The sequence below is a fragment of the Squalius cephalus genome (assembly GCF_949319135.1).
Source record: "Squalius cephalus genome assembly, chromosome: 1".
In the NCBI taxonomy this organism is placed as follows: domain Eukaryota; kingdom Metazoa; phylum Chordata; class Actinopteri; order Cypriniformes; family Leuciscidae; genus Squalius; species Squalius cephalus.
Genome location: NC_137122.1, coordinates 57,158,954 through 57,179,377, shown reverse-complemented (window position 1 = coordinate 57,179,377; position 20,424 = coordinate 57,158,954). Strand labels below are relative to the sequence as shown.

At 35.1% G+C, this 20,424-nt stretch overlaps 1 protein-coding gene across 1 annotated transcript in view; it reads left to right on the top strand.

Annotated features, from left to right (window-relative positions):
* Positions 1–20,424, top strand: part of LOC307171758 (5-hydroxytryptamine receptor 3A-like) — a gene marked incomplete at its 3' end in the record, with an annotated part of 430,256 nt that overhangs the window by 367,090 nt on the left and 42,742 nt on the right. The gene's annotated exons all lie outside the window — the stretch shown is intronic.

The following is a 20,424-nucleotide window of genomic DNA, read 5'->3' as shown; positions in this document are numbered from 1 at the left end:
TCAGGTGTCACCACTAATGGCCAATCATCACTTAATTAATCACTTAATTATCGCATTAAATTCAACACTGCTTCAGTGTTAACTTAATTATCTCATTAACTTCACCACTGCTTCAGTGTTAATTTTTAACACCCTGTAGTGTGGACACATATAAACACTGAGGAGTGTTAATTTAACACTGGGGATTTTGCTGTGTAGTTTTTTTAAAAGTAAAACACACAGTAACTCAAAGCCAAATATAACCAGTACAAGTTTGAGAGTAAAATATACATAAATAAAAAGCATATTTGACTAAAAATATTACATTTATTATGTCATGATCAAATAAATGAGGGGATTTTACATGATTTATTTAGGTAGATTCCATGAAAGAAATCAAGCCTTACAAAAAAATATCATGATTTTAACGGTCAAAGACTGTAAAAACGCTACAGTGGAAAAACTGTCTGTTGGTTAAGAGAAAGTTTCCTTACTATATACGGTAAACAACTGTGATAGATCTAACGGTACATTTAATGTAATTTTACTGTAACATACCGTTAAATTTACAGTTTTTGGAAGTGAAAAAGAACAAGTCATTGTATAATTTACATTGAAAAAACGTAAATTGACATTCATACAATTCCCTGCGTGACACTTCACATTTGATGTATTTTTGTTGAAATAACTTTCTTCATAGTTTTCTTAGTTTTTTCTAATCAGTTATGACATTAGGGTTTTATGTTACATTTAATGTTGTTAAATTAATGTTTATTGCATTTTTAAAATTTCACATGTGTTACCATGATGGTGTTCAGTGTTTGTGTGAATGACATTGTGCAGCTTCTATATACATTAGTATGAACTTTCTTGTGAAAGAGCTGCTTGTGATGAGCTTTAAGTCATCATGTGATTTTCATCTCCACTGTGATTGGTGGTTGTCAGTGTATTACTATGGTACAAAACAGATATAAATACTTCAATAGGTCAGTAAATTAACATTATATCAGATAATTAAATACGGTTTATTACTGTAAAATTAAGTAAAGTCTGTAAAATCTAAAATGTTGCTACCGTATTTTACAGTAAATTTCTGGCAACCACAGCTGCCGGTATTTTACCGTAAATGTAACAGATTTTTTTTTTAACAGTGTACTCAAAATAGTTTGTGTAATTGTGTTACCATAATTTGTAATTAAATTAAATTAAGTAAATAGCAGTAACATTTTTTTACAGTGTACTGGTTCCTCTAACACGGTCCTGTGACTTCTCACATTGTGGACCTTAAAATGCGAGATTTTGGAGTAAATATTGACGGGCGTACCTGTAGTTTATTGGTATCGTTGACTTAAGACTTCGTGTGACATACTGTACTTGCTAACCTGGTCATATGAGCTACTAAGTCAACTGAAAATAAAACAATAACACATCACAAGACAAGTGTCAAATTTTCAGGAACATATATAATCTAAATGGGGGTCATTTGTACACATTAGCAGACAGAAGAGAAACATATTTTTATTAAAATTGCATTTTGTGCAAAAACTGTCCCACCTGCATCTGCTTCACTCTTGTAATCAGTTTTTCCCTCCAACTCTTACATTGGTTTAATCTTTTTCTCTCTCATAGGCCTATGAAAAAAGATTGCCAAACTGTCCGCTGATACCCATGTTTGTGAACAGCGACATCATCAGTGAGTGTCATAGTGAAGACGGGGCGACACAAGTGATTGAACGCACACAGCAAAAAGTCCAGTGTTAAATTAACTCTCCTGGGAGTTTATATGGCTCCAGAGTCAGTGTTAAAATATGAGTGTTAAATTAACACTCAAGAGTGTTAAAGGTAATGAGCTCATTAAGTGATTCATTGAGTGATAATTGACCAATATTGAAGACACCTGATGTTAGCAAGCAGAATCACCAAAGAAGAAAATCAAATTTTTTAAGCCACCGTAATGTAGATCAGTGTTTGTTTTAGTTGGGCTCTTGACCCATAAAGCATTAACTTTAAATATTGTCTGGCAGTTGTATCTGAGTTATAACTCTCAGATGAACAAAGAGAAAAGGTGATCAGGGGATGTTGGTTATGATTTGATAATCATAATTTGACCTGAATATAAACTCTCATTTAGAGAGTCAGATTTACCTTGTTGATTACAGCAGCCTGTGATTCTACAGCAAATGATTTTCATCATTATCAATATAATTCAAAATATTTCTTAAAAATTGTTCTGATAAAAATACTTAGAAAATTACTTTATTTAGACACACTAACATCAATAATCAGCCTGTGAATCTCAACAATGGTGACAATAATAAAGCATGTTGCAGTGCATTCTGGGTGCCACCAATCACAACTCATTCATGGCTCCCATCATGCATTGCGGTATGAATAAATTATGATCTGAATTGTCTTACTAATTTCCTTTTCCTAATTGAACATTCTGTTTGTCACCATAGTTGAGATTCATACACTGATTCTTGATGTCTGTGTGTGCCTAAAAGAAAGATTTGTTTTATCAGAACAACTTTTAAGAAATCCTTTAGATTAGTTAGAAAAAAGTTCTTATGCTGTTGAATCACAGTGATGCTGTAATCAACAATATACATTTAAGTCAGAGATTAGACTCTAAATGAGATCAGTAATTCAGGTGAAATTATGATTATGTCAAAACATAACCAACACCACCTGATCAACTTTCTCTTTGTTCATCTGGCAGTTATAACTCAGATACAACAGCCAAAGATAATCTAATGTTTACAGTTTATGGGTCAAGAGCCCAACTAAAGCAAACACTGATCACCATAATGGCATCTTAAAAATGAGATTTCCTCCTTCAGTGATTCTGCTTGTTAACATCAGGTGTCTTCAATATTGCTCAATCATCACTCAATTAATCACTTAATGAGCTCATTAAGTTTAACACTCTTGAGTGTTAATTTAACACTCACATTTTAACACTGACTCTGGAGCCATATAAACTCCCAGGAGAGTTAATTTAACACTGGACTTTTTGCTGTGCAGATGTACCGTGGACGTCGAGGCTCCTCGGCTTCTAAAGAGGGTGTTTAATGTTTTAGAAGTCCAAAATGTCAAAAACTGTGACAAACTGTGACACTGTGAGCATTCATTTGACTAACATTTGAATATTAAAATAATACAAGAAGTTGTTCCCTGTGATTACTGTATATAATGTTTATTGGCATAGTTATTTGTTCCTATGAAGAGAAAGAAGATCAAGAAGTATGTTCCTAAAAGAGAAATGACCAAAGTAAAATTATTTTAAAAATCCCTTTTGATGTTATTGAAATTGGTATACCACAGGTTTGGCACAACATGTGGGTAAATAAATGAAATAATTAATAGATTATTTTTTTAGGTGAACTCTTCCTTCATTTTGTGTGTTTAAAACTTCATAATAGCCGGTACCATGATTATGATTATGATACTGTGTGTACAGACACCCGGAGAATGAAGACTGGACCTGTTTTGAGGAGTCCGACAGCATGGACATCAAATCCTTCTTCGGCTTTGAGAGCACCGCAGAGAAGATCGCAATGAAACAATACGCCGCCAGTATTAAAAAGGTGTGTGTGCATTGGTTGGTTGGTTGGGCCGCTCCTGTTTGCCAGATCTGGGCCACAAGCAGGCCATAGCAATGCCACATGTCAGCCAAGAGCAAAGAAATAAACCAGAACTGGACCTTATCTGAGCCACAAAATCATATATTAAATATGGAGTCATCTCAGCCTTAATAAGCCTGTTAACAAGCAGAATCACTGAAGGAAAGAAGAGAACAGAAAAAGAGACGAGCAGAAACACAAGAACTACAACTGACTTCAGACACAGCCTTAGATGAAATCAACTGAAGAGAAAAGAAGACATTAAATCTGTGAAGATCTCAGCAGAGGAGGATTAAACAACTCCACAAACAGCATTACCAGCTTCACTTATTACTACTATTATTTAGAATCCTTTTATGTCTATCATCAGGATCTGTTTTCTTGTAACATCCTGGTTGTGGCTGGCTTGCGTGTAAAAGTATGTTTATGAGTCTGTGTACGTAAAGCCAATGTTTACACAGCAAAAACTCCAGTGTTAAATTAACTCTCCTGGGAGTTTATTTGACTCCACACTCATGAGTAATAAAGTGTTAAAATATGAGTGTTAAATTAACTGATGCAGTGTTAAAATTACTGAGATAATTAAGTGATTGACTGAGTGACAATTGAGCATTATTGAAGACATCTGATGTTAACAAGCAGAATCACTGAAGGAGAAAACTGTCATTTTTAAGTCATCATTACAGTGATCAATATTTGAAATATTGATAATGGCAAAATAATGATTATGTTAAAATATAACCAACACCATCAGATCACTTTTTTTTCTTTGTTCATGTGACTGTTATAACTCAGTTATAACAGCCAAACTAAATCTAAAGTAAAAAATGTAAGGATGAAGAGTCCAACTAAAGCACATACTGATCACCATAATGGTGACTTGATTTAAACAAAACAAAAAAATATCCTTCACTGATTCTGCTTGTTAACATCAGGTGTCTTCAATAATGGTCAATCATCACTCAATTAATCACTTAATTATCTCATTAACTTCAACACTGCTTCAGTGTTACTCACAACACTCTGAGAGTGTGGATTATATAAACACTGAGCAGTGTTAATTTAACACCAGGGATTTGTTGTGTAGAGCAGTGGTTACTAAACCTGTCCTGGAGTACCCCCAACACTGCACGTTTTCTTTGTCCCCCTAATCAAACACACCTGATTCAACTCATCAGCTCATTAACCCATGTGATAATGAGCTGATGAGTTGAATCAGGTGTGTTTGATTAGGGTGACAAAGAAAACGTGCAGTGTTGGGGGTACTCCAGGACAGGTTTAGGAACCACTGGTGTAGATGTTTTATGGAAGTGTCTCTTTGGGATCAACACTAGAAACTTGATCAGTAAGTTATGAAAACATACGTTTTATATTTTTTAACTCAAAATAATTTAAGTATTTTTCAACTCAAGTTATTAAATATTCAACTCATTTTTTTTTTATTCAGTTTAATGTAATGTAGTGGTTTGGTCCTTCAGGTTCAAGGAAGATAAAGAGGATCTGCATTGCTTTAGGGAGATCACCATTATAATAAATGCAGGATGCTGTCACGATATTGGCATTGTGTTAAAGTTATTCAAACATATTTCACTAGACCTGTTTGGGTAAATATTCTAAAGAACAGATATTCCTACCAAGGAATGACCAAATGTTTGTTGTTCACAGCAAGTTCAGAAGAAAAAAAAACAGACAATGGCAGGAAATAAATGGAATTCAACTGATAAGACTGCAGCTTTAGTGAAACTCTGTTACCGTGACAGGCAGGTGAATATAAAAAAAATAATCAAACACCGCACAGATGAAGACATTCTGAGGGAAAATATACCAGAGAGACAGAGAGTTTAATCATCTAAAACTTTGTTTTGAGCTTTTTCAAAAGTGTAACATTGGCCAATATTCTGAAATGTTCTCTGTTATGAACAAATGTTATTTCAGTAACAGTATAGAATGTTTGTTCAGCACTATATATATATAGTTAAGGGTAACTTCCAACCAAACATTTTCAATTAAACATCTAAAAAATTGCTGTTAAAAAACTGCAAAATAAAACTTTATTGGTTTTATTTTCCAATAAAACAGTACAATATTCAATCATTCAATATAATGTATTTTAACTCGATGTGTGTAGCCCACAGAACAATAATTTTCTTCTCTTAATTGGATTAAAGATGCATTACTTATTTGTCTTTTTTTAAGATTTATTTTAAATGTAATAAATCAAAAAAAAAAGATTAAAAATAAATTAAATAATGGATCTTCAATCTAATTATTTCAAACCATTATTTTCTACCTTTGTACAAAAAAAGTGAGTTTAAAGTAACCATTATGATGTTGAAAACTGAAATAATCACAGAAATGTACTGCCTTTAATTTTTACAGAAAAAAAAAATGAATACTGTGATAAACCGTAAAATATTTTCACAGTATGAATACTGTAAAATTACAGTAAATTGCTGGTGACTCTGCTGCCAGTACACAGCAAAATATAAATGTTTATATAATCCACACTCTGTCTGAGTGTTATAAGTAACACTGAAGCAGTGTTAAAGTTAATTAGATCATTATCAGAATCACTGAAGGAGAAAATCACCAATTTTAAGTCACCATTATGATGATCGGTATTTGTTTTAGATTGTTAGATTGTTGTTTTAGAACTTTAGATTCAGTTATAACAGCCAGATGAACAAAGAGACAAAGAAAAAAAGTGATCAGATGGTGTTGGTTGTGACATAACAATCATTTATGATTTGAATCACTGAACTCATTTAGAGCCCGATCTCTGAGTTAGATTTACTTTATTGATTATAACAGCACTTTTTTTTTTAATGTAAGCTAATGGATTTTGCTAAATTGTTCTGAAACCAAGAGTTTTTAAAAATTTTCATTTAGAAACACAGACATCAAGAATCAGCCTGTGAATCTCAACAATGGTGACAGTTATAAAGCATGTTGCAGTGCATTCTGGGTAAACTCATTCATGGCTCCCATCATGCATTGCTGCACGAATAAATAATGAGGTTAATTTTCTTGTTAATTTCCTTTATTCTTACTATTTTATTTTATTTCTGCTGTTTTTATGTGACTTTTTAGTCGCTTGTTTTCTAATGTTCAGAGTTGATCTGTTTATCTGAATATGCTGTTTATCGCCATTGCTGAGATTCATACTCTGATTCATGATGTCTTTGTGCCTAAATGAAAAGTGTTTTGAAGATATTTTTTTTTAGTATCAGTATAACTCAAGAAATTATTTTGGATTACCTTGAAAATGCTAAAAATATTAAACTGTACAAGGCCAGTGCTGCTATAATCAATAAAGTAAACCTAACTCAGAGATTAGTAGTAGTGGAAAGTTCGGATCATTTTATGGACTCGGATCTTTGAATCTCGTTCAGCAAAATGAACAAATCTTTTTTCGAGTCATTTCGTTCATTTCAGCATAATATAATTAAAATGCCATGTTAAATAGCCCAACACATCTAGTACTTACGAAAATGTTGATTACATTTGAAAAAACAAAAATAAACTGGTAATGCAGCCAAATCCAAATTATAAGACTCAGACCCGAAAAACTCAATGAACTAATCATTTGTCTTTCCGGTACTGACAGCATAATTTTTATGGGACTGACAGGAAGAACAAAAGACTCAGACTCGGCTGAACCCGATCCAGATGAACTAATCATTTCTCTTTCCGGTACTGACAGCATAGTCTCTATGGGACTGACAGGAAGAACGAAAGACTTGGAGGACCCGGCCGAGCCAAACCCGAACTCCCGAAGACTCAAACTTATCATTTCTATTTCATATACAGAACCTATGGGATGTTGCGCGCATGCACGGTCAACACAAGATGAATGAATCACTCTCTGAGACAACTCGGTAGTCCCGAGTCATATTAAAGATTCGTTCAAAATGAACAAATCGTTCATGAACGACACATCACCAGAGATTAGGCTCTAGATCAGTGTGATTCAGGTCCAAAAATGATTATGTTAAAACTTGACCAACACCATTAGATCACATTTTTTATTTGTTCATCTGGCTTTTATAACTCAGTTACAGCAGCCAAACTAAATCTACTTCTTCTTCTTCTTCTTCTTCTTCTTCTGATTAATGGCAGATCATATCTTTACGATATATACCGCCACCTACTGGACTACTACACAGGAGTGTGTAAAAAAGACGTTGGCAAATGACACATTAAATCATAAAATCATAAAACAATAGCAAAAACCATCCCCCACACCTCCAAAAAAAATAAAAAATAAAAATAATAATAATAATAAATTCTTCCACTTAAACCAGTATCATTAAGATACATAATGAAATAATTGACTCTTTGTCCCTGCATTCCTTGCTCCTGTAAAATATTATGAATGTCATTTTCTGCATCAGAGTCTTTCCATTTCTGTCTGAGTTGGTCAAATTTCTTACATCTAAATAAAACATGGGTGACATCCTCCAAGACTTTACATTCAGATCATATGCCATTACTTTAACCTATTAAGGATAAAGTGGAATTAAGGCCTGTGTGACCCAACCTCAATCTGGTTATAATACCTTCTTTGTGCCTATTAAGACCCAATGAGGTGATTCTTTTCCCTCCAACACAGTTCTGGTTCCTATGATAGTGTCTGGCATTACTCTCTGACTCACATTCATTTTGCCACCTTAGCATAATCTGTGATTTAATTAAAGCTTTAGCATCTCCTTTACCCAATGGAATGTGAATTTTTACTTGGTCTAATTCCAGAGCTTTTTTAGCTAACTTATCAGAAATTTAATTGCCATCAATTCCATAATGGCCTGGAATCCAACAGAACTGCACCGCTAGTCCAAGGCTTATAAGATTTAAAAGAAGATGCTTTACCTCTAATACCAAATCTTCACGTATTGCATTATCTGTTATAAAACTTTGTAATACTGCCATAGAGTCAGTACATATAACTGATCTAAGGGCGCTTTCACACTTGCAGTTTAGTGCGGACCGGGGCACGGTTCGCATGAAAAATCGCTAATGTGAATGCTGTCATCGGACCCGGGTGCGCACTAGAGTACCGAACCCGAGACTACCTGGAGGAGGTGGTCTGAGCTCGGTTGCTCCCGAACCGTGGTGCGGTTCGCGTTAATGTGCAAGCAACACGGACTCGGGAGTGCGCTTGTTCAGGAAGTATAGTATCCCGCGCATGCGTATCACTGTCGATATCATTGTTTCCTCACACACGACAACCATGAGTGGCAGGGGCAAACGCACCTGGGTTCGATACAACTAATTGAGTGTGAAACCAGACCAACGCTGCGGGGGGCGCCGGGAACTAGCGCACTCGGGTTCGGACCCCAGCAAACGAACCCAGTGGAAAAACGCCCTAAGAGGTTTAGTCTCTTCAACCCACCTAAGGGCAGTTATTATTGCAGTCATCTCTATTGAATATACTGATAAATGGTCACTCACTCTATACTAGGGCTGGGCGATATATCGCATGACATTGTTAGGCGCATCTCATCAGTAAAGCCGGTTCCTTGATTAGTGGTAAATCGCCTTCACCTGCTTTCAGATGGAGCGGCATTTACTACACAGCAAAAACTGGGAGTGTATATGAGTCCACACTTATGAGTGTTAATTAACACTCAAGAGTGTTAAAGTTAATGAGATAATTAAGTGATTAATTTAGTGATGATTGAGCATTATTGAAGACACCTGATGTTAACAAGCAGAATCACTGAAGGAGAAAATCACAAATTGTAAACCAACGTAATGGTGATAAGTGTTTGCTTTAGTTGGGCTCTTGACCCTTATATATTCACTTTAAATTTTGTTTGTCTGCTGTTATTGATTTATAACAGTCAAATGAACAAAGAAAAGTGTGATCTGATAGTGTTGGTTGTGTTTTGACATAATCATGCTGTGATCTGAAAAATGAAACTTATTGAGATAGTTTGCTTTAAAGGGGTCATATAATGGTACATGCACTTTTACAAGTTGATTGTACTGAAATGTGTGTTGGCAGTGCCTGTACACAACCATCATAAAATGATAATAATCCTTCCAGTGGTTTTTGTTAAATCTTCTTATATGTTTTCCCCTCTTCTAAATCAAGCCGTTAGACCGTGTGACGTCACACGGTCAGACGCCCCTCCCACAATGGTGATTGACAGACCCGTTTCAACACAGACCCGCCCTCGCTCATGAGTGAGCTGTCAATCATCATAGTCCGCGGTCCGCGCGTCATTGTTGATACCCTCACTGGAGCGCTGTCTGTGAGCAGAATGGCGTCTGCGATTGTGTTCTTCGGTGTAATAAGGAACACAGCTGTCATTTTGATGTTCTTAAATCCGAACCGTTGAAGATGCAGTGGCTGAGTTTTTTCATATAATCCAAAATATTTAATAAACATTGTTCTGATCAAAACACTATTTATTTAGAAACACAGACATCAATAATCAACCTGTGAATCTCAACAATGGTGACAATAATAAAGCATGTTGCAGTGGCTGCCACCAATCACAACTCATTAATGGCTCCCATCATGCATTGCGGTATGAATAAATTATGATCTGAATTGTCTATGTAATTTACTTTTCCTAATTGAATATTCTGCTCGTCACCATTGTTGAGATGCATAGACTGAATCTTGACGTCTGTGTGTGCCTAAAAGAAATTTTTTTTTTTTTAAAAAACAACTTTTAAGAAATCCTTTATATTATATCTAAAATTCTGGATATGCAGAATCACAGTTATGCTGTAACCAACAACATAAATCAAATACTAGGGATGGGGAAATGAAGCCTCATGAATCACTGAGGCTTTCCCCTGACTGTTCCGGGAAAAGATTCAAAGCTTCGAGAGTGTCGAGAACAGCGCCGAGAACAGCGCCATCTGGTGCTTATTTAAAATAAAGCAGCCAGAAGCCTGTGTTAGAAGCTCTGGCAGATGAAGCAACCACAACACACTCCATAGTTTCAATGTTATGTGTACAAATAAAAGCCTTACATGTTTGTGTTTGATTTGTTCATTAAATAAATTCATTTTCTCATTAATGTGTGACAATAAAATATAATGGTTTATAAGCTTATATGATTCAATAAGATTTAATGTAGGCCTACTCTCTCTCTCTCTCTCTCTCTCTCTCTCTCTCTCTCTCTCTCTCTCTCTCTCTCTCTCTCTCTCTCTCTCTCCACACACACACAATGAATAAGGACATTGTCTGATAGTATCATCTGTTATTAAATGTCAATATCAATAATTGTAAATATCAACCAGACTGAGCCAACAATGACTCGTTAACCCTCTGAGGTCTAAGGGCATTTTTTCACTTTTTCTTCGATTTTACATATCTTATTAAATTCACCTTTTAAAGGCAATTACATAACATAATCCCATGTGTTTTATATCAAAATGTGCAGAGAAAACCCAGCTCTTTCACTGATGAGCTCACCACTTGTCCTAGAGCATTGTGTAAAGAGAGAGAGAGGGATAATTTAGCTCTAAAAGGTGAAAAATATAAGTCCGATTTTTGAAATTCTTCAAATCTCTTGTGGAAACATACCATTACTCATGTGGACGAATTATTTTGGCCCCTGATATGGGTTCCCCAAAGTCTTAGGGTCACAAAAGTAGTGTAATATATGAATAAAATAGTAGATAATGAATAATAATTGTCTAAAGAGACATTTTGAAAAATCGTTTTTTAGTACAAGTTTTATCTGTGACTCTACCTTCACCAAATGTTAGAGGGACTGAGATAAAATAGGACTAAAATAACTTCCTACTACATATCAATCTTTATGGGATGTGTGCAAATGAAAAAGTAGCATTACAACAGGTCTTTCTTTCAAGCAAATGTTTACTTTGTGAAAAAAGATCACTACTAAAAATATTCACAAAATGTACAAATTTTCATGTTTTCTTGTCTATGACATGTCAACTTTTCAAAATTTTTTTTCAAACCAAAGATGAACTATATATTAGATATTAGAAATAGTGCTGGTTGATACTGGGGGGGTACGGGACCTCTTGGTTGGCCGGGTTGGTGATGATGGTTGCTGTGTAAGGTCTGGTGGTGACCTGGTGACTGGTGGCAGGCACAGGTGAGGCTGCCTGTGTTACACTGGGCCCTGGTAGCTGTGAATCCTCTCTGAAAAAAACACAAAAACAAATAAGTTAGGACTTGCATTATCAATTTGGCCAAAACATATTGATTCATCACTACAAGAGATAATGTTATTCAAATTGTGAATTGAGGTGAAGAAATATTATATTAGTTATCAAAAGGAGACCACCAAGAACAGCCTACATGCCTACAACGTTACTATTTGTAAGTGTACCCCAGTTTTACACAAGAAAATAACTTTTACATAAAGTAAACACTTTGCTAAAGGCGCAGTCAATTTGTCAAAGTTCAGATACACAAAGCAGCACAGCGCACCTTATTTTAGCCAATATGGTCACAGTTAGCCTAGGACAAAGTGCACCATGCAAACAATGTTTTTATAAAATAAATACGCTTACCCGTCTTCAACTGGATCTCTTCTGTGATCATAATCCTCATCTTCATCAGAAGAAAATCCATCAGGCTCGGAAACTCGCCTTTCATCCTCGTCGCTGTTCTCCAAAACCGCCGCAAGTACGTCTGTCAATGTCTTCGCCATTATCTTTCATCGTCTTCTTCTTTATGTTTTTGCCATGTTTTTTCGCGGACTTTTTTACTCTTTCTCTCTCCATGTCAGCTTTTCCTCACTGTGAGGAGATGGGAGGGGACTTAGGGATTTCAACTGCATCTATTGGTTGGTTTCACACAAAATGCAGACAGGCAAGCTAGCCCACCAATCACGCAAGGCGAACGGTCATCTTGTCTTCCCTCTTGCTCTCTGTATGAGTCACATACGATTTCGCGAGAATAAGGACGTTGAAGCTGAGAATCTATCGATTACGGCAAAATCAGAACCATTTATGTGTGCTGCACAATCGCGGAGATATTAATAGAAACATTTAGTAAACATCGAGTTGACGCGCCCGCGCGTCATCCGACCTCAGGGGGTTAAATACGATCTGAAGTTCGAGCCTTCTGACACCCAAAGCGAAACGCGCACGTGACTGGACAGAAAGTGAGGCTTCGTTTGTCATCGATCACGTGACTCTAGTAAACCAATACACGCCTCGATACGGGGCTTCACTACAAATTGTGTCGCTTATGTGATACGCGCATCGAAGCTTCAGTGTCATATGTAACATCACTATCAAATACATAAAGTTCAAATGATGATTGTCATAATATAACCAACACCATCAGATCACTTTTTTTCTTTGTTCATCTGACAGTTATAACTCAGATACAGCAGCCAAACAAAATCTAGAGATAATAATATAAGGGTCAAGAGCCCAACTAAATCAAACACCCATCACCATAACAGTGGCTTACAATTTGTGATTTTCTCCTTCAGTGATTCTGCTTGTTAACATCAGGTGTCTTCAATAATGCTCAATCATCACTAAATTAATCACTTAATTATCTCATTAACTTCAACACTCTTGAGTGTTGCTTATAACACTGAGGGAGTGTGGATTGTATAAACACTGAGAAGTTTCCAGTGTTCCATTTAACACTGGAGTTTTTGCTGTGTACAAAGAGCCGTAGTTAACTGACAAGCTGAGCCATATCGCATTAATTATCGCTGGCGATACGTCCGCGATATTAATGCGATATGGCTCAGCTTGTCAGTTAACTACGGCTCTTTGTAGTAAATGCCGCTCCATCTGAAAGCAGGTGATGGTGATTTACTACTAATCAAGGAACCGGCTTTACTGACGAGATACGCATAACAAAGTGATGCGATATATCGCCCAGTCCTACTCTATACCCATATCTTTTTTCAAATTCTGGAATATAAATACCAATACCACAATGACCTTTGGGTTATTTAGAACCATCTGTAAATATTTTCAAATATCCATAATATGAAGTATTTAAATAACTTAAGCAAGCTTCAGTAAAACTTTGCTTAGTGTGATGCTCAGCTTTTCCCACTAATAAATCAATATTTACCTCTGGAACAGGAAGCAGCCATGGAGGAACACAACTCAAAGCTAATGCTGGGCCATACTTCAACTCTTTTAATCCATAAAGATTCACTAAATTGTTCATATTCCAACCAAATCCACTGAACTTTTTAAAATATTCCCAACCAAACTAAATCTAAAGTTAAAAATGTAAGGGTTAAGAGCCCAAACACTAATCACAATGGTGATTAAATTCGTGATTTTTCTCCTTCAGTGATTCTGCTTGTTAACATCAGATGTCTTCAATAATGCTCAATCATCACTCAATTAATAACTTAATTATCTCATTAACTTTAACACTGCTTCAGTGTTACTTATAACACTGAGGGAGTATGGATTGTATAAACACTGAGAAGTGTTGATTTAACACTGGGAATTTTGCTGTTTATTTTACCGTTATTTTACAGAGCCACTCCTATGAAAATATCCTGCTCTTTAGAGTGAGAATGTGTTGCTCACTCACAGTGTATAAATATGACCAAATCCCTTACATCTGTTCAAGAGTGAATCCTCATCCTACAGCAGAAGTATCTCAGGCACCCAGGATTTGTTCAGTATTGACAATGCACCTGCACTGGCTAATATGTTTCCTTGCCTCAATGTGTAAGTAAATATTGTTTAATGATAAAACTTTACAATTAAGTTCAAATTGTTAAAAGTTAATACATTAGGCATTAAAATGGCAACAATTAACATTTTTAAAACAACTGTTAATCTTGATAATGTTATAGTTATTGTTCATTCATGTCTGCACTGTTAAACATTTTAGTGTGAAATTACAGTGTATTCCGGGTTTATGATTGCATTACTTTCACAGAATTTCACAGCAGGACTTTTCTTGTATCTAACTGCATTAAAAAGTGATTTTATTGTGAGTTTACAGTATTGGAAAACACAATTTACTGTAAACAAACAACATCATACTGTATTTCTACAGTGCATATGTACTATGAAGGCACCCAGCATGCAGTGTGACATGAATAGATTATGCTGAGGAGTTTCTTGATTCGGTAACACTTTACACAGCAAAATCCCCAGCACTCTAAACCCTAATGCTTAAAATAATTAATTGGTTTGAGTTGGGCAAATTGAAATTAAACTAATTAGTTCAGTCAAATTAACTTTTAGTTTTTTAGTATTTAGCACTTTATTTTTCTTTCAAGTTCACAGAACTAATATATTTAAAGTAAACTGAACTGTTTCATTGTTTTGAGTTTTATGAAATTATTTATTTTAATTTAGACTAACTTAAATTTAACTGAAACGGCTGGGATGTCTATATCCCAGCATGCTTTGCCGATGGTACTTAAAAGGTAGAGTAAATGCTAAAATTAATTGTAATATAATGTTTTTTTTGTTTTGTTTTTCGTGCAAGATTTATGTTAAGTGGGACATTTAGTAGTGATTAATGCTGTGTTATGCTAATTTAGAAGAATTTCTGTTAATGTTGGTTTTAGGATAGTTTCCATCATGGTGACAAGTGGTGCATGCAGCTTGATTTGAGAGCAAATAAAACCTTTATATTGCTGTACTCATACAGCAGATACTTCTGCATAGCATACTATTGTTAACATAGTAACTAATTAGTATGTTAGCAAACTAGCTTGTTAAAGTTAGTTAAGTTTATGCTTATAAAAGTATTCACATTGAGATTACATGCAAGTTTAAAGTTAAATATATGAATTAGTGTACTCAAACATTTCAGGTTAATAACCAGGGCTCTCAAGAGTGACGTTCACCCCCAAAGGGTTGGACGGGTCATGGGAATGGGGGTCTTTCATTAATAACATTATTAGTAGTGTTTTTGTTGTTGTTATTAATAATTGCTATGACTTGCAGAAGAAAAGATTTGACACATGGCACTGACAATTCAACCAAATACAAAGTATTTATTCATTTTATATTCAATTTATATTGTAAATATATCAGTTACATGTTTGTATTCTAAATATACAATTATTGTATTTATATTCAATTTATATTGTAAATATACATCTCTTTCTCTTCCACCTGCATCATCTCTTCCTCTGTCTCCTCCTCTAATTGGCCTACCCTTTTCACCACCTTCTCTGGGCCAGCATCCTCTAACCTGGCCTTTTTAGGGGGTTTCCTCTCAGGCAAATGAGAGGATGCTTAATTGTTTTTTACATGACATCTTTGAAAGACAGATGGAATGATTAATGCATCCATGGCCAGGTTAATTATAAAATATGACATGATTTTAAAAGTGACCTATAAAGATCAACTATGCAATACACTTCAATTTATTTAGTGCAAAAAAAAGTATTAAGCGTATTTGGAGAGAGAGATGTTTACAATGTGACAATATGTCAGTCATTGTGTGATAACGAAAATATGACTAGGCCTAGACTACTTGTTCTGAGCAGGTGTTGTCAGTGAACAGGCTGTAAAACTGTTGGCTAAGTTACAGACACTCATGAAAAACTGAAGCTAATTATCTGGGGAAACATTCTCTATCAGCAGTCAAGTTGTCATTGTTTGTGTCAAACAAGTTGTGAATTTGTTGTAACATTAAAACAGGAGATCATGACTGACTCTGTGACTTACTCCTCAACCACCACCAATGTGTGCACAATAAATTCCCTAGTGTTAAATTAACACTGCTCGGTGTTCATATGGGAATCACCAGCAGAGTGTTTAAAGTAACATTGAAGCAGTGTTAGAGTTAATGAGATAATTTAGTGATTAATTGAGTGATGACTGTTTGATTATTGAAAACACCCGATAATAACAAGCAGAATCACTGAAGAAAAGAGAAATACAATAACTACAACTGACTTCCAGACACAGCCTTAGATGAAATAAACTGAAAATACATGAAAACTCTCTTACTACAAACCAGTTTGACCTTATTTCTGTCATTCATCTACAGTACTTTTTGAGAATTAGCAGAATTTTAGATGTTGATGTTTTATTGAAAATGTGTGGTAGCCATTATGGTGATCAGTGTTTCATTTAGTTGGGCAGTTTGACTTTATCTTTTTTATGTTAGTTGTTGTCTTTATAACAATGTTTACCAAAACACATAATTTGTTGCAAAAAAATCATAACTATGATCAGGTGGTATATGTTTTATCATCATAAAGAACAACATTTTAAAAAATTTACGCTTTTTTTACGCGTTCTGAATTTTAATTTCTAAATACATTGCTGAAAAAAAAAAGAAGGGCAACACTAACATCAAGAATCAGCTTATGAATCTTAACAATGGTGACATGCTTCATGTTGCAATGCATGCTGGGAGCCATTAGTTTTATGATGTGGTGACTCCCAGCATGCATTGCTACATGAAGCATGTCACCATTGTTGAGATTAATATTCTAATACTTGATGTCTGTGTGTGTCTAATTTTTTTTCTCAACAATATATTTTAAAAAGCAAAATTCTGAATGTCTGACCTGTGGCAAGAAATCATTGTTGGTGAAAGTAATCTTTTGTCAAAACATAGCCATAATTGGCAAGTGATGAGATTAGCAAATCATCTACTTCAAGATGGATAAAACTATATCACCTGATCATCATTGTTTCTGGCTTTTTTTGTAACAAATAATGTGTTTTGATAAACACTGTTACAAAGACCTCAAACTTGAATACAAAATGCCAACAGTCAAACTGCCCAACTAAAGGAAACACTGATCACAAAAAGTGTGACTTTACAAAATCTATAATTCCAACACCTATATATCCAATAAAACATCAACATCTACACCTCTATTAATTCTCAATAACTAGTTGGCAATAGGTGAAGCTGGCAATGCTGTTTGTGGAATTGTTTAATCTTCCTCTGCTGAGATCTTCACAGATTTATTGTCGTCTTCTATCTTCAGTTGATTTCATCTCCGGAAGTCAGTTGCAGTTCTCGTGTTTCTCTTTTCTTCAGTGATTCTGCTTGTTATCATTAGGTGTCTTCAATGCTCAATAATCACTCAATTAATCACTTAATTATCTCATTAACTCTAACACTGCATCAGTGTTACTGTGCCAGAACACAGTATGACAAAGCCAATCTGTATATGAATGGTCGTGATGGGAATGGGCAAATTTGGCAAGGATACTAGGGTTAAACCTCTACTCTTTTCCGAAAAGACATGCTAGGATTTTTAACGTCTCATCCTAGGGATGGTGCTCTTTGACTGTATAGTGTGTGTCCCCATCACTTTACTGGGGCGTTAGGACTAGGGCTGGGCGATATATCGCATGACATTGTTATGTATTGTTTGTATTGTATTGCATCTCGCCAGTAAAGCCGGTTCCTTGATTAGTAGTAAATCGCCTTCACCTGCTTTCAGATGGAGCGGCATTTACTACACAGCAAAAACTCCACTGTTAAATTAACACTCCTGGGAGTGTACAGGTGCTGGTCATAAAATTAGAATATCATCAAAAAGTTGATTTATTTCAAGAATTCAACTTAACAGGTGAAACTAATATATTATATAGACTCATTACATGCAAAGTGAGATATTTCAAGCCTTTATTTGTTATAATTTTAAAGATTATGTCTTACAACTTATGAAACCCACAAAATCAAAATCCCAGAAAATTAGAATATTACATGAAATCACACAGTAATTACACAGTAATCCCATGGTAATTGAACCAGGTTTTGGTTATTTTGGCAGTGTGGGCCGGTGCAAATCCTGCTGGAAAATGAAGTCAGCATCTCCATAAAGCTTGTCTGCTGAAGGAAGCATGAAGTGCTCTGGAAAATGTCCTGGTAGACGGCTGCGTTGAGTGGACAGCACAGTGGACGAACACCTGCCGATGACATGGCTCCCCAAACCAACACAGACTGTGGAAACTTCACACTGGACTTCAAGCATTGTGCCTCTCCATTCTTCCTCCAGACTCTGGGACCTTGGTTTCCAAATGAGATGCAAAATTTGCTCTCATCAGAAAAGAGGACTTTGGTCCACTGTGCTTTATTAAATCCAGAGTCAACGCAGCCGTCTACCAGGACATTTTCAGAGCACTTCATGCTTCCTTCATTTTCCAGCAGGATTTGCACCTGCCCACACTGCCAAAAGAACCAAAACCTGGTTCAATGACCATGGTATCACTGTGTAATTACTGTGTGATTTCATGTAATATTCTAATTTTCTGGGATTTTGATTTCGTGGGTTTCATAAGCTGTAAGCCATAATCATCAAAATTATAACAAATAAAGACTTGAAATATATCACGTTGCATGTAATGAGTCTATATAATATATTAGTTTCACCTGTTAAGTTGAATTCTTGAAATAAATCAACTTTTTGATGATATTCAAATTTTATGACCAGCACCTGTATATGAGTCCACACTCAAGAGTGTTAAAGTTAATGAGATAATTAAGTGATTAATTGAGTGATGATTGAGCATTATTGAAGACACCTGATGTTAACAAGCAGAATCACTGAAGGAGAAAATCTCAAATTGTAAGCCACCATTATGGCGATCAGTGTTTGCTTTAGTTGGGCTCTTGACCCTTACTGTATATTATTAACTTTAGACTTTGTTTGTCTGCTGTTATTGATTTATAACAGTCAAATGAACAAAGAAAAAGTGTGATCTGATAGTGTTGGTTATGTTTTGACATAATCATGCTGTGATCTGAAAAATGAAACTTATTGAGATAGTTTGGTGTAACTTGTTAATTACAGCAGCTCTGTGATTCTACAGCATATGATTATCAGCATTTTTCTTATAATCCAATATATTTAATAAACATTGTTCTGATCAAAGCACTTTCAAATGAATTTATTTAGAAACACAGATATCAATAATCAACCTGTGAATCTCAACAATGGTGACAATAATAAAGCATGTTGCAGTGGCTGCCACCAATCACAACTCATTAATGGCTCCCATCATGCATTGCGGTATGAATAAATTATGATCTGAATTGTCTATGTAATTTACTTTTCCTAATTGAATATTCTGCTCGTCACCATTGTTGAGATGCATAGACTGAATCTTTATGTCTGTGTGTGCCTAAAAGAAAGTTTTTTTTTGTTGTTTTTTTTTACTTTTAAGAAATCCTTTATATTATATCTAAAATTCTGGATTTTTATGCAGAATCACAGTTATGCTGTAATCAACAACATAAACCAAAAACATGAAGTTCAAATGATGATTGTCATAACATAACCAACACCATCAGATCAATTTTTTTCTTTGTTCATCTGGCAGTTGTAAGTCAGATATAGTAGCCAAACAAAAATTAAAGTTAATAATTTAAGGGTCAAGAGCCCAACTAAAGCAAACACCCATCACCATAACGATGGCTTACAATTTGTGATTTTCTCCTTCAGTGATTCTGCTTGTTAACATTAGGTGTCTTGAATAATGCTCAATCATCACTCAATTGATCTCTTAATTGTCTCATTAACTTTAACACTGCTTCAGTGTTACTTTAACACCATGTAGAGTGGGACCATATGTGCTCTGAGCAGTGTTAATTTAACACTGGGGAATTTACTGTGTAGCTATCAGTAGCATACAATAGCTGTTTCAAGTTTGTATAAAAAAATCTGAACAAATTTTCTCTAAATGTGGAGAGGTTGTGAGCAAAAAAAAAAGAAAAAAAAGAAACAGGCTCAGTCCAAAAAGTGTGGAAAAAATATATTTCCTTAATAAAAATTGAGTGTTCCCTATCCCACATACCCCCTGGCCATAGTTACAAAGGCACACCCAACTTGTGCTATATTTTGTGTGTGTGTGTGTGTGTGTATGTGTGTGTGTGTGTGTGTGTGTGCGTGTGTGC